The sequence below is a fragment of the Pinus tabuliformis genome, chromosome 2_1, assembly GCF_031772625.1.
Source record: "Pinus tabuliformis cultivar Carrire ecotype Pingquan chromosome 2_1, CPIR1, whole genome shotgun sequence".
Taxonomy (NCBI): Eukaryota; Viridiplantae; Streptophyta; class Pinopsida; order Pinales; family Pinaceae; genus Pinus; species Pinus tabuliformis.
Window position 1 is genome coordinate 765,781,017 of NC_142299.1, and position 14,538 is coordinate 765,795,554.

At 36.9% G+C, this 14,538-nt stretch overlaps 1 pseudogene; it reads left to right on the forward strand.

Annotated features, from left to right (window-relative positions):
* Positions 1-6,555: 6,555 nt before the first annotated feature.
* On the forward strand, positions 6,556-7,267 carry LOC149202829 (WD repeat-containing protein LWD1 pseudogene; annotated as a pseudogene).
* Positions 7,268-14,538: the final 7,271 nt, after the last annotated feature.

The window sequence follows — 14,538 nt, forward strand, 5'->3', positions numbered from 1 at the left end:
TGATTTGATGTACTTCCCAACATCTTGTCAAAGATTCATCCAACAGAAATACTTCTGCAGTACTACCACCGTTTTCTCAACCCCGAAATGCCCAGCAACCTAAGTGTAGTGTGCTTCCTAAATCATCTTGGCACGCTCTCTTGAAGGAACATAAAGGTGACTGAGGTGGCATAACAGAGCATCCCGGAGGTGAAAATCTCGAACATGCTGACCCTACAAGAGTGTCTGGTATGTGTGGCCGAATTTTGGATCGCTTTTGTAGAGAAGTTTCCAATCAGAAGTCTCGTACTCACAAGAGTTGAGCACTGTGGTTAACGCCATGATCAATGGTCGACTGAGGCAATCTGCAACATTATTGGTGATGCCCTTCTTATACTTGATATTCAAATGGAACTGTTGCAGGTATATGAACCACTTCTGATGGCGATAATTCTGCAATCTCCCTTGGGTCTGTATGAACTGTAGGGGCTAGTGGTCTATGTGGATGACCATTTCCTTCCCCAAAATGTAATTCTTCCATTGTCGGTAGGCCTGCACAATGGAATATATCTCTTTTTCATAAGTGGGATACTTGCGGACTGTGTCTAAAACTATCTCACTATGATATGCCACTGGATGCCCATGTTTAGTAAGAACTACCCCAATATCATAGTCAAAGGCATCTATCTCGACCTCAAATGGTTGTTGCAAGTTTGGTAATGTGAAAATTGGTGCCCAATAGAGGCGATCTTTCAACTCTATGAATGCCTTTTGTTGAGATTCAGAACAAAAGAATTTTTCTTTCGCTCCTCCCTTGGAAACTTGACTCAAGCGCTAAGTGATATGAGAAAATCCCGACATGAACCTGTAGTAGAATTTGGCAAGACCTAGAAAGTTGCAGAGCTCTCTGAAAGTGGTTGGAGATGGCTAATCTCAAATGACTTAGATCTTGGATGGATCCACGTGCACCCCCTGTTCATCAACAATGTATCCTAGATACTAAACATGGGTCATGCCAAAGTGCATTTCTCCAAATTGGCACATAAGTTGTGTTGCCATAGTGTTTGGAGAACCTATCGGATGTGGAGGAGGCGCTCTTCCCAACTCTGGCTGAAGATTAGGATGTCATCCAAGTATACCACTACAAATGAGTTGGTGAATGGCCACAAGATGTCATCCATTAGCCTCATGAATGTTGCAAGAGCATTCATCAATCTGAAAAGTATAACCAACCATTTGAAAAGGCCCTCCTTGGCTTTGAAGGTAGTCTTCCACACATCGGAGGGTTCGATTGGTACCTGGTGATATCCTGACTTCAAATTGATCTTGCTGAAATATTTTTCCCCCTTCAGTTGATCCAGAGGTCATCAATTCGTGGGATTGGGTACCTATTACGGATAGCGATCTTGTTCAGCATCTGATAGTTGATATAGAGTCTCCAAGTCCCATCCTTCTTTTGTACCAACATGATCAGGCTCCCATAGGGAGATGAACTTGGATGGATGTGACCTTTCTGCAACAGCTCCTAAATCTGCCTCTTGATTTCATCATTCTCCATAATGGAGCACTGATAGATTGGTCCATTGGGTAACGGTGCACCTGGGGTCAAATCGGTGGAGTGCTTGACTTAACAGTGCAGAGGAACCCCTGCAGACGAGGTGAAGGTGTCCTCATACTCCTCCATGACCTTGTCCATCTGTAGTTGTCGTGTGGAGGGGCCATGTTTGGAAGTCGTGGCCATCGTCTTCTTCTTTCCTTGAGGGCATATCATCAGGAAAACAAATTTCTTGGTTTTGGAAATGAGCTTACTGCATTGTTTTGCAGTAACCAAAGAGATGGTGATAGGTGGTGCTACCTCTGGTATCCTGTACAACTTATTCCCAAAGTAACAATAATAGCACGGGGCCTTGATTCATACATAGCATGTTGCTTCCACAAGTATGGTTATCCTAATAATACATCAAGGGGAGAAATGCCACACAATACCTCATCCGTAAAGGGCTTTATGTTGTATGGAAGGCGACACTACTGATTCATGTTGAAGATCCCATTCTTGGTGAAGCCACCCAATGGTGTATGGTTGTGGATGTGTTATGGTTGGTAAACCCAGCCACTTCATGACCTCTGCCAAAATGAGGTTCTTTTGGCTCCCACTGTTGACAATGAACTGTAGCAGGGAGCCTTTTACCCACATCTGGGAGTGGAAGAGGTGCTCCTCCTCCTCTAGATCTTCGGGTTCCTCCTTCTGGATCTTTGTGGTGACAATGGTGGCATTGGGCTCCGCATCGATAATCTACTTCCCTTTGTCATTCCACTTGTCGGGTTCTGACTCAGAGTCAGAACATGCATCTGATTCTGAAACCTTTAACTCGGGCACCAGTGACTGCTTGGCCCAACACTCACTCGTGTTGTGAGTGAAGCTCTTATGAAAATCACACCACTTTCCCATGTCCTTTTTTGGCTTTGCAGTGCTATTCTTTGCTTACAGCTTTGGTAGGTTGTCTTGGGTAACCCCGCCTTAGCTTTATCCTTTGTTCTGCATTTTGGGGGCACCTTTCCCTTGCTTCGGATTCACAGATCCAAAATCTAGCTTCTTCTGTTTAAAATTTTGCTCGATCTTGACAACATATCAGTATGCCATGCCGAGCGAGGAGATGTTCAAGAATTCTATTTCTTCATGCATGTACCGGTGCAGGCAGCCACTTTATTTGAGTACCAAATGCTACTCTAAATCCTTGATACCCAACTTTGTGTGAAGGGTATGGAAAATATTGGTAAACTCTGACACGTCTTGGTCCCTTCCCTACCACAGCGTGGTCCACTTTATGTATTGATCCTCATAGCTTTCGATAGGGTAGTACTGCTCCTTGATGGCAGCCCAGAATGAATTCCAAGTGGGTGCAATTGAAAACAATGAGGCCGTACTTTCATCCTTATTCTCGCAGTAGGTTTCCCACTAGTCCTTGACATGGGGGGAGGCTTTGAGAAGAACGAAAGTAATCTTTTCCCAGCTGGAAAAATCATGAACAAAAAAATACCCTTCTAGAAGATTTAACCATTTATCTACGAAGTCTGCATCTATCTGACCCTCAAATATGGGAATGTCAAAGTTAACTTGTACCTTAAATGGTGTGGCGCTTCCATAGTAGCTGCTGGAAGTAGATGTGTCACCCCTGGGTAGCCGCTGAAGGATCTAGGCAAAGTTGGCCATCATTGCATTCCTTTGTCACTCAAGGGCCTCTTCGAGCAAGATATTGATAGGATCTCCTACCCCCTCATCTTTATTTTCATCCGCCATGGAAGGCCGTCGGGATTTGCGAGGCTACTCTTGTAAAGGTTTGATCAGTTCAAGCCCTAACTCCTTATATCTCGATCTCGATGGGGACATGCAAAGAAAGACAGAGAAAGAGCAGACCCCTCTGACACCACTGATCCAGATTTAAAAAGGAATGCAACAAATTACAGATATAACCATACATATAGAGATGCAGCAGAAATAATACTTCATTTCATTACTGTAAAATATTGAAATATGCTTACAAAAAGAAATGGAAATAAACTAGCTAGGGAAATGGTAGCTTATCTCCGGGAAGAGATGTGGTGGCTACCTACCTATGAACTGTGTTACAATGAGGTTCAAAGGCCTATTTATTGCTTAGAAACTATGGAAAACCCTAAACATCCAAAAACTTAACCCTAGAAGATGAAATGCCAAGTTGTGGGCCCTGTTTGGGTAAATTGGTACTTCAACTTCTTGGAGTCGTAACTTTGGCATACGATCTTTGTTTGACACACACATTATCTCGTTAGAAAGATCTATCATAGAACTACAACTTTTCGAAGAGAAACATCGGTCCATGGACCCATGTTGCTCCCAATTTTCCCAAAAAATGTAATTTAGGGCCTCAAAATGGTTTCGAAAGTTCAAGACCCGAAAAAATGATAAAAATAGTAAATTGTGCTATAATTAAGGAAACTGAAAAGCTGAAAAAAACAATGGTGGGGGTCGAAGTGGAATTGGCTGGTGGCCACCAATATCCACTTGAAACAATTTGGTGCTTCAAATGTCAAATATATTTTCTAACAGTGAGACCATGCTCAAGGTTTGATTCTGTGTTTTTGCCCTATTTTGTATGCCCTTTATAATTTTAATCATATAAATGCAGGAGTTTTGAACCCTAATAACATCGAGTTTCATACATTTTTAGGTTTGAAAGATGGAAAATGTCATTGGTGAAACAAGAGGAGTCCTTTATTTCAATATGCCTACTGATTGAGATTGTTACCTAATCAATTTCTCCATCTTTGATATCCCAGAGATCTCATTCAATTGTCACCAAGTGAAGGAGTATGGTCATTGGGTTAGCTTGTGGGTCCATCTTCATTTGATTTATATGCCCTTCCAGATCCAATTTTGACACCATCATCCTGATAATATATTCTCGAGGGCTTTCACACTATTTTCCCTCATCTTTGTTAGAGATCATCCTCTCTCTCTTATGTGGACCAAGTGTAGGGACACATAGGGTAGATCATGTTCTCAAAATGTATTCCATAAGGGAAGCATTCTTTTTCTTATTCCTTGTCAATAAATGTCATCGAACATAAGTTGCTGCAAACATGGTGTTTTCCACTTTGCTTCCAAACACAAGTGGGATTCTCTCACCAAATAATAACATATCAATAAGAGTATTTTTTTTGCATAATATGCAACCACACATCACCAATTAATGGGTCTTCATCAAACTTAACATCAACATAATTTTCATCCACTCTATTGTGGGATATCCAAGCATGCATGTGCTCATTGACAATTTCAACTTCACGAAATTCATCAGTTGCAGCTAAATTCACCAATTCACATATCACATTGCAGTCATCATCCACATGTGTCTCATCATAGTGGGAATCACCATCATCTACACCATTCACATTGCAATGGAGTCCTTGAGAATTTATATGATCTTTCTCCATTTCACACACATAGGCTTCTGCTTCTCTCTCTGCAACTGTTGTTACATATTCTTCATCCATATGCATGATTGCATAATGGGTTTCAATTTTATGGTCTTGACAACCATCGTCCACTTTTGAGTGGGATTCTCCAAGCTCTATTCTTCTCTCAGATTCTTGTTTATCTACTCTTAGATCTGCGACTGACTCAACAAATTGTAACACATCTTGTTGTTGCATGTCACTCCCCCTTGCACCAAGTTATGCTTCCAAAATATTCCAAGTTATGTTTCACCCATTTCTTGTGGAATGAAACTCAAAATTGAGACATGTGAACCCAAAAAAATTGCATGCTAAACATACAAAAAATCTTGCAGATGAATGGACTTTTGTAAAACCCCAATCTTTCTTGTTCAATAAAAACTATTTTTCCAATAAAATCCTTTTCCTTTTTATATTCCCTTTCAGTTAAAAATATATATATATAAAAATGAAAAACCAAAACAACAAACAAATATCTTACTTGAAAATTTATATTATTCAAGCCTATGTTCTCCTTCACTACCTTGGCTATTATCTACTTAGGTTAGTAAATCCATCAAGTCCAATGATAAAGTTCACTTCACTAAATAAGTATGAACAACCCAACAAGCAAATACCATACTTAAAATTCTATATTCTCCTAAACTGAGTTCAACGTTACCTTAAAACAATAAATATACAATAATTTGTGTATAAATATGCATTTCCTACTTGTTTAAAGCATCATGGATTATTTTAACATTTAAACAAGTTATAAAAACCTTTATAAAAATCTACCAAAACTTTTTTTAAAGCATTTTTGTAAACCTTTTTTACACCATACACTTTTCTAATATATAAAAAAACACTTTTTCTTTAATAACCCATTTTATAACTCTTTACAAACCTTTATAAGGGCGGACACTTTTCAATATACCAAAAAACCTTTTGAATGATTTTTTTGTCAAAAACTTTAAACTAAACCTCAAGGATTTGACTTTTCAAACTTTAAAAAAGACTTTTCAATAATTTTCACACCCTTTCAACTTCCAACCTTCTGCGGCAGGCATGACTACAACCCTTTTTAAAAAAATACTTTCAAAAACTTTTTTAAACTATTTTAAACTTGCCTCAAGGGTTGGGTCTTTTAAACTATTTTAAAATTGCCTCAAGGGTTAGGTTTGGCCTTTTTTTATATGGCTCTCAGACTCTTTTTTATTGGATTCAAAGCATCAATAATGACTATCAGTGAAGGAGGTGGTTGAAACACTTTTTATTCAATTAAAAAAACAACTTGTTGTGTTTAGGGCCATGACCCTTGCTCTCTATAACAATTTTCTTTTATCAAGGTAAAATTTATCACTAAGCGACAACGAAACTTTCAACTCTTTAGTTGGGACTACAAAATCTTCGACTCTTTGGATCTTATTATTACGATATCAATTTGAAGGAAAAGAGGAGGAAATAAAATTTCTAACAGACTGAGGGCATCCCCATTTTCTCCCAGAGCTATACCAACTCTGTTTGGCATTTGAATGAGCTAGTTTTAATGTTGAAATCTAATGCTAAAATTCTTCCAGTATTTTGGTATGCTAAAATTCTTCTGGCATATGGCACATTTATGATGACAGCATCGGTGCAAAGACCTCTTTAACGACAACAAGAACATCGAGTTTTGTGGCCCTCTCACTTCCTTCGATTGGAATGAGAAAGAACCCAAGAGGATTGGAACTTCCAGCATCGACACCACCTGCACCATCTAGGACATCGACAAGGAGGTTGTCGACACCCAGTTGATTTCCCACGACAAGGAGGTCTACGACATTTCTTGGGGGGTGCCAGTGTTTTTTCCTCTGTCAGCACAGATGGATCTATTAGGGTCTTTGATTTGAGGGACAAGGAGCACTCTACAATTATCTATGGGAGTTCTCAACCCGATACTCCCTTGGTCAGATTGGGGTGGAACAAGCAAGATCCTAGATACATGACTACCATCATCATGGAAAGCCCCAAGGTTGTAGTCTTGGATATCATATATCCAACCCTACCTATCACAGAGCTCCAGAGGCACCAAGCTAGTGTCAATGCCATTGCTTGGGCACCCCACAACTCTTGCCACATCTGCACTACTGGAGACGACTCACAAGCCCTCATATGGGATCTCTCTTCCATGAAAAAACCTGTTGATGATGGCCTCGATCCTATTCTTGGTTACACAATTGGGACCAAGATTGAGTAGTTGTAGTGGTCCTCCACTCAACTCTATTGGGTTACCATCACCTTCTCCAGCAAGCTGCAAATCTTGAGGGTTTGAAAGAATAGGTCACATCAGACCGGTATTTATTGGATGGATATGACAATTGTTCCATGGCTCTTATGGTTCATTCCCTTCACTGAATGAGCATCTTCTTGGCTTTAGGTTCAGGATTATTTAGGTAGAGGTAGACGTTTGAGCTCTTGTTTAAGGTGAGCATATGAATAACTGTAAATTATGGACATTGGAGATAAATATTGAAAGTCATCAATTCTTTTGCCCTTTCATTCTTTTAAATAGTATTAGGGTATATTGGAATCGCAATACTAAATATAAGGGACATTATATCTCTTCTCTATTTCTCTCTTATTCTCTTCGAAGTTAGACAATACATGTATTTCACACATGTAACTGGTGGTAGCTATCACCAATATTTTTTTATGTTAATCTTGGTGAAATTCATTGGTGTACGGGGTCTTACAGCATTTCTTAAACATGAATTGAATGGTAGATATGGCAAGGAGAAGATTGAATAATGGAAAGCAACCCTCCGTAAATCTTCCAATATTAAATTCTGTGAATTGGATGAGCATAGGAGGTAAGGATTAGTAATATGTGTCTTTATTTGACCCTCAGTTGCTACTGATTGTCAATTTATTTTTCCTCTTTCCTACATGCACAATAAGTCTTTCGATTCACATATGATCCCATATTCTATCTATCAAAATTTCATGAATCTTGTGAGTAAACATTGCGAAAGAAAAACTTTAGATCTATTAGATTTATATATGTAGAGGAGAATGATAGATTCCATATTAGGAAGTATGGATTTGAAGATGACAAGATTCCAGACTCTCATAATTAAAATATATGTTGTCCCTTCTTGTGACTTTGCATAAAATAGGCTTCTTGACAATAAAATATTTACATGGATTCCCATTTATTATCAATTTCTTCCTCTATAGTTTTAGAACCTTTCATTCCATTTCATCTAATTACTTATTGGAACATATTAACTACTTTTTCAAATGCTTGATTTTCAAATAATTTCTCACCATTAACAGAATTCTCATGGAAGAGGAATGGAATTACTCTCTAAAAATAACATTCTTTCCATGGGCCAAAAGGAATCTGACTTTGCATTGTACTCTTGAATCCTCTATTTTCTCCAAAACATTCTTGAAAATATGCAATGTTTTTTGCACCTTTGTCTACCAATGATACTCTTAAAAAATGCACACTTCTCTAATTTGAGTTATCTCATTCTTTGATGTTCAACTCTCCATCAAGCATAGCACCTACAATTTGAGAATACATTTTTTCATCATGTCCCAACAAACTGATCTTCCCTCCATGCAACTTCAATATTTTTTCCCCTTTAATGTTGGCATGGTTTTCACCATCCATTTGTGACATTGGGTCTATCCCATCTTTCCACTCTTTTGTACTATGAATTTTCCTTAAAGGATAATGTATCTCTAGGGAGCCCTTTTCAACTATTTCTCTTTCTCTATGTTTCATAAAATTTGTCCTTTTCATGATCAATTTTATTTCTTAATATCTCTTTGCTTTTAACCAATGGCATTGGAAATAACATTTAGAACCAAACCTTGCTCCTCAAAATAATTATGATCAATTTTTTTGCGACAATATATTATCCTTATAAATGAAATTGGCAATAGGACATACCTTGTGTTGACCACTGCAGTTGTCCACATACATTACAAATATCATCATGGGAAAGATTCAAAACACCTTTGAATTTTCAATCCTTACCTCTTTCAAAGGGTATTTGGTGTTCATTGCTTGTTATTCTTTCTTCTCATGGATATCAAGGATATCAACCACCATTTATCATCCATAATCTTGTACAACCATTGTTCCTTTGTATATAGTTTTACTTATCAATTACAAGGTGCATTTCTTTCCAAAACATTGAAAAATAGAGTAGGCTTTATAATTTCACTAACTAAAATAAAATTTTACTTAAAATAGGAAAACAAAGCATATTCATCAACATGGAGGTATATACCTCTCACCTTGACCTATGCATTACAATTCCATTCAATAGAGTGCTTCCTTTTATCACCTAGAACTGCCACAAAGTGGTTTTGTCTTTTACAAATGCAATAAACCAATCATTGTGGTTAGTGATATGGTTAGTAGCTCCATAATCAAAGAATCACTTTGTCGACTTATCTCTTGCTTAAGATGCAATGAAAGCATAAATTATTCTTCATGTTTTGTGACATTGATCTACTTCTTTCTCAATTTCCAATTGTTAAACTACTCATCTTGAAGCAAGAGGCTTGTAGTTGTTGCTAGTAGTTCCTTCTTTATTTTGATTTACTTTGTCCTTAATATTTGCTTCAAAGGTATTTTGGGGTGCTTCATTACACTTTTGAATACTTTTTACTTTCAAGTCCTTGTGCAATATGTGATTACTCAATTGCTCAAATATTATGAATCTCTCACAACCTTGACCAAATTGTGAAGGAATTTTTCACATCGTGCTCTTGTGGGAGCATATAGTACATCATGAACAATTCTATCAACATATAAAATAGATACCATCGGAGTAGAAGAAGTAGGGTCCCTCTTCAAATATTTTTCCCTATCCAGAGAATTGTTGCAATCCAATTGGCTACCTGCACATGATGATCATAGGCCTGCAATAGAATCTTGATATCATTCCTCACTTGCCCAACCCAAAATTTAGACTTTCTGTTCCAAATAGGGAATAGTTGTAGGTTGCTTGAGATGAGCATTTGCACCTATGACATGCTTTTGCTGGGTTGAAACCCTGGTTTCTCTTTTGATGAGAGATGATGGATCCACCATATTAATGATGGTTATGGATGTATTTTTTTATAGATGTGATACCTAGGAGGACCTACCATAGGTGTATTATTTGTTTCAAGAGTGAGAGGTGGTAGATCTATGTGATTGTTGGATGGCATAGTTTCATTTTCAGCCGGTGAGATGCCTAGGAGGACTTGTGATAGGTGGCTGATTTTTTTGATAGGTGTCAATGTTTTTCACTTGTGATAGGTGGAGGATATTCTTCTTATTACAAATTTTCAATGATGGAATTGTCTTTGGTCTCTTGCTTATCCTTTAACTCTATGTCTACTGTTGAAAGTTGGAACTTAGATGCTATGTGGATAGTGGAGCTTCAAGAGATATCACATAACAATAATTTATTCCATTTCATTCAAGAACAACACGGAAACATGTTCGTTGAGCTTAGTGATTATGCTACTTATTCTGTAAGAGAAGTTTTGTCCATTTCCTTTCAGATGCCTTTTGGTGATGTTCTTGAGTTGGATAATGTCTTATTTTTTTTAGGCTAGAAGAAGAATTTTCTTTTAGTTTCTTGTATGATTGATGTATAGTGGAGATTTTCTTTCGAGGGAAAACAATGAACCATTAATGATTGTAGTCTAGATACTTCAGACTTTCGCAAGAGGGATGAGAGAGGGTGACCATTACAGGGTACTTGTTGATACAATGGCACTTGTACATTCTAGTAAGAGGTTGGATGAGCCTTCTAATTTGATGAGGCATATATTAATATTGCATTATGGGATGATATGGACAAAGGTTCGAAACCTTTGATGGACGATGATGTTGGGGTTGAACCCAAGTTTGCAATTGATGGGATTATTGTAGAGTACATTGTTTGGGTTGATGGATTCTCCTAGACACATGAAGTAGGGCATGATGTTACTCTTCCTTCAAAATCCTCTTCGAATGAGGAAGTTGACCTAGCCTTGATTGGTTTAGTTTCCAGAGGATTGGAGGTGAGCATGAGAGTGATTTTCATTTTGATACGTTGTTTATGGCCATGCATAAGTTGTAGCCTATAACATGAACTTGTTATTCTAGGAGTCAAAAGTTGACGTGTAGATTTTTTTTTTGTGACTTTGATAGATGTGAAACACTTGTCTTGATATTTGTATGGAGATGTTATCTTCTTCACAATATGTCCTAGACAACCAAGGATGTGGTGTCTAGATTTATTGTATTTAAGAGTAATAAAATAGTGACACGATTTGAGTTTCACATCTGTTGTACTTTGTTGTTATAATTTTGAGTTTGATGTGCTCTAGTTTCTAGTAAAATCAGATTACAGTTTTGATAGTACTTTCATGTTTTTTGTTAATTCTAAGTAGGTAGTTTATGTTAGATTGTTAGGATTGTTACTATGTGTTGATATTTTCAGCATTAAATGTTAGTCTTACAAGTAAATGACTAGTACATTCTTGGTGAATGCTAGGAATAAATATTAAGCTTGTGACATGTTAATCTGAACTTTAAAAAGTTAATAATAGGTTAGGTGTGTCAACTAGCTTCAGTGGTTACGTTTGTGAAAACTAATTGTCTTATGTATATGCATTATTTTATATTACCTATTGCTCAGAGGTGTTCTTCTTCTTCATCCTGGGCAAAGCAACAACATAGTTCACCTTTTAGTAAGGGTGTGCTATAGGACCAAACATTGCAATGTTGGGAGTGGTTGATCTTATGAGAGATCTTCACGAAGGGTATATTTTTTTTATAAACCATCTATGATATTTTTCGTTTGCAATAGTTATTGTGCATCAGTTAGGTAGGGTGCACTTCCCAAGGGGGTTTTCAGATTCTCATGGTTACACCTGAACATGGGCACATTGATTGTAGAAGACACTGTGTACATGTAACACACTCCTTCTATGCATATAATGTTGAAATTACAATCATGAGTGGAATTTAGTCTTATTTGATGACATTAACTCCATGGGGGTGTATTCCTCAAAGCCTTTTATGAGGCAGTTGTGACCTCCCTTCACTCTCTTAGTCTATAAAGAGATAAGGAGCACATTAGCTTAGCAGTGACAATTAATGTGTATGGTATATTTAAGCTATTCATAGAGATTCAGTGTGATGCCAAGTGGGGGTAATACTTTTGTTTCTTCTGAGTAAGACAGAGTTAATGTGACTGTTGTTGGAGCTCATCCTTGTTGTCTCGAATGTTTCAGTTCAATGTGTCATGTAGATCAGGCTCTAATACCCTCTCTAGTTGTTGTGGCTTGTTGTCCTAATTTCCTGATTGTATATGTATGTATATTAGTCATTTCCTATTTACTATTTTGAGTTTCTCATAAGATTATGTGTTTTCACTCTTGAATTTACCTTCCAAAATTTTTAGTGTATATATATCTAAAGGATTGATAGGGGGAAACTAAATTTTCAGCTTTAGTTCCTATAGGTTTCATTCTTTGAGTGCAAACCTAATCAATAATTTTGAAATTGAGATGGTATTATATATATACATGTTGGAACCTTTGTATGAATTATTTGTTCCTATGAACACACCCATATTTTAGAGGATTTGGGACATCTATATCTAGGAAGAAATTATTTGAGAAACGGTGTTAGTTGGAGCTGAGAAGGTGAATGGCCTAGTAGTCATTGGCGGGAAGAATAAAGATGAGAGGGGACTAGGAATGGTAAGAAAGATGATAAATGTCTCATTCTGAGAGGGAGGACCTAAGGAATGTGACTGGTTGCAAAATCCACAAGAAGGGATGCTATGCATTCCAATGTTTAAAACTTTAGAGAATGGTAAATTAGGACGACTCCCATTTATTCTTAGAGTTGTCATAACATCATTGATGCAAAGTTGGTAACTTCTTGCACCTAAAAGTAGTGCAGTTAGAGAATTTCCAAGCATTTGTGGCCAATGCTAGTATGATGGAGTGAAAAATGATGGTCAAAGTGATGAAATTGCAGTTGGACAACTACGAGGGATCATTTTGTTGTTGGAGCTCAATGGTTGAAGATCTTGGGCGAATTTTGCATGACTATGGAGGAACTTTACATAAAATTGGAGGAAGGACAATAGCTGATTAGTGTTAGAGGACTAGAACTAAGTGAAAATGACCTGATTACTCCCAAAAAAATGCCCAAATAGCTTGCTAAGAATGATCTAAGTTTCACTTTCCTGTTTAATTCCACGAAGGGTTTGCATAGTAGGGTAAAGACCCAAAAAATAACAATACTAAAGGAGCAATGGTTGACTGATGAATTTGCTAGTATCGTCCAAGACCTATGTCATTGACTACCACTAAGTAGAGGAAATATCTACCAGTAGAAGAGGTGACATAGTGAAACCTAGATATCCCACAATACCCAAAATTACAACTAATTTGGGAGCAAAGCATTTCGAGGGGGGCTATTAAAATACTTGATACTCAACCTCAAAAGTAATTACCATGGAGCCATTTTAAGCATGGCCATATTCTAAGTGGTTCATATGACACACAAATCTGTTTGTGGGACATTAATGCACCTACCAAAAAAAAAGTGCTTGAGGCCCAACAAATATATAAGGTGAGTTATTTTGACAGAGTTATTCAATGTAACTTTATGTCTTACTGCAATGAATACACCCATCATAATTCCCTCTTATTATAATTAGGTTGGAATTTGAATATAGTTGACAAGTTGGATGAATTTTCCATATAATATGATTGGTTCATATTTTGTTGTCCGTTAGTTGCAACTTAGGAGAGGATTCTATATGAAATTGAACAAACACAGGTTTTTAGGCTTTGAATGTTATTTTCTTTAGGTTTGTTAATGTTTCATGCTATTCAAGTTGTGTCAAAAGCCATTTTCATCCTAAAGTTCATTGGTTTTACATTATGGTAACATGGAATAAAAAAGGGGTAAACACATTGTTAGAACTAAGCTCAGAACCCCACAAATGTGACCATTAAAAGATGCCAAGATTATTCGTAATCATTATTATCAAATTTTTTTTGTAGAAATTTAATGGGATTTATTGGTGAGCTTCTATTTATGTGTATTTTTTACCTTACAATGTCAATTTTGTTATCTTTGTTAAAAATGTTTGATGACCTCATGTTAATGTAGGTCCATGAGGGTTTTTCGGAAGATGTTTCATGGAATTTAAGGCACGACTACATTTTGATCTGTTGGATAGGATCACCATTTGTTGATATGGGACTTTTGTACATCCACAACTAATAAACCACTGTATTCAGTAGTAGCTTGTCAATGTGGGGTAAGTCAACTTAGTGTATGCCTAATTATGAAATTTTGGTATTAGATGTAATTTAAATATGTCATTTTCCATTTTTGCTCCATCTAAATTCTCCTTCCTATGTTACAAATTTAACTTTTCATTTAATAAAAAAGGAAAGACATACTTCTGCGTGTTTGATTTCTGTTACAAATTGGTTTCCTAGCTTTTTGTTAAGAAAAATGCCAACTACAGTGATTTTCTTCTTTAATTTAATGTGTGTATAAGCTTCTCAAAATAT